The sequence below is a fragment of the Xylocopa sonorina genome, unplaced genomic scaffold (assembly GCF_050948175.1).
Source record: "Xylocopa sonorina isolate GNS202 unplaced genomic scaffold, iyXylSono1_principal scaffold0051, whole genome shotgun sequence".
Lineage (NCBI taxonomy): Eukaryota > Metazoa > Arthropoda > Insecta > Hymenoptera > Apidae > Xylocopa > Xylocopa sonorina.
This window is the reverse complement of record NW_027490122.1, coordinates 1,008,947-1,011,063: the sequence shown is the minus strand read 5'-3', so window position 1 is coordinate 1,011,063 and position 2,117 is coordinate 1,008,947.

Below are 2,117 nucleotides of genomic sequence, written 5' to 3'. Positions count from 1 at the left end.
GAAAACATGACACTTCGCAAATCATATTATATCTCACCATGGAACATGGAAATGAGATGCGACATCGCGTTTTAAGAATCATAAGAACTCTACTGTTACGATGCGTAGACATCTGCAAACGCTATTACCTTGCAAGGAAGTGTCGCATTTACGTTCATTTGAATCGCAGACGAGGAATGCATAACACTTCACAATGAATATTATATCTTATCATGAAACATAGATATGCGATGCAATATCTCGTTTTAAGAAGCATTTGAACTCTATTGCTTCGATACGTAGGCATCTGCAAACGCTATTTCTTTGCAAGGAAGTGTCGCATTTACATTCATTTGAAGTGTAGACGAGGAATACATAACACTTCGCAAATCATATTATATCTTAACGTGAAACATAGAAATGAGATGCGATATCGCGTTTTAAGAATCATTAGATCTCCATTGCTACGATACGTAGACATCTGCAAACGCTATTTCCTTGCAAGGAAGTGTCGCATTTACATTTATTTGAAGTGTAGACGAGGAATACATAACACTTCGCTAATCATATAATATCTTACTATGAAACACAGAAATGAGATGCGATATCGCGTTTTAAGAAGCATTAAAACTCTATTGCTACGATATCTAGACATCTGCAGACGCTATTTCCTAGCAAGGAAGTCTCGCATTTACATTCATTTGAAGTGTAGACGAGGAATACATGACACTTCGCAAATCATATTATATCCTACCATGAAACATAGAAATGAGATGCGATATCGCGTTTTAAGAATCATAAGAACTCTACTGTTACGATACGTAGACATCTGCAAACGCTATTTCCTAGCGAGGACGTATCGCATTTACATTCATTTGAAGTGTAGACGAGGAATACATGACACTTCGCAAATCATATTATATCTTACCATGAAACATAGAAATGAGATGCGATATCGCGTTTTAAGAAGCATTAGAATTCTATTGCTCCGATACGTAGACATCTGCAAACGCTATTTCCTTGCAAGGAAGTGTCACATTTACATTCGTTTGAAGTGTAGACGACGAATACATAACACTTCGCAAATCATATTACATCTTACCATGAAACGTAGAAATGAGATGCGATATCGCGTTTTAGGAAGCATTAGAACTCTATTGCTACGATACCTAGACATCTGCAGACGCTATTTCCTAAAAGGAAGTGTCGCATTTACTTTCATTTGAATCGTAGACGGGGAATGCATAACACTTCGCAATGAATATTATATCTTATCATGAAACATAGATATGAGATGCAATATCTCGTTTTAAGAAGCATTTGAACTCTATTTCTTCGATACGTAGACATCAGCAAATGCTATTTCCTTGCAAGGAAGTGTCGCACTTACATTCATTTGAAGTGTAGAGGAGGAATACATAACACTTCGCAAATCATATTACATCTTACAATGAAACATAGAAATGAGATGCGATATCGCGTTATAAGAAGCATTAGAAAGCTATTGCTACGATACGCAGACATCTGCAAACGCTATTTCCTAGCGAGGAAATATCGCAGTCACATTCATTTGAAATGTAGACGAGGAATACATGACACTTCGCAAATCATATTATATAGTACCATGAAACATAGAAATGAGATGCGATATCGCGTTTTAAGAAGCGTTAGAAAGCTATTGCAACGATACGTAGACATCTGCAAACGCTATTTCCTAGCGAGGAAGTATCGCATTCACATTCATTTGAAGTGTAGACGAGGAATACATAACACTTCGCAAATCATATTATATCTTACCATGAAACATAGAAATGAGATGCAATATCTCGTTTTTAGAAGCATTTGAACTCTATTGCTACGATACCTAGAATTCTGCAGATGCTATTTCCTAGCAAGGAAGTGTCGCATTTACATTCATTTGAAGTGTAGACGAGGAATACATGACACTTCGCAAATCATATTATATCTTACTATGAAACACAGAAATGAGATGCGATATCGCGTTTTAAGAAGCATTAGAACTCTATTGCTACCATACCTAGACATCTGCAGACGCTATTTCCTAGCAAGGAAGTGTCGCATTTACATTCAATTGAAGTGTAGACGAGGAATACATGACACTTCGCAAATCATATTAT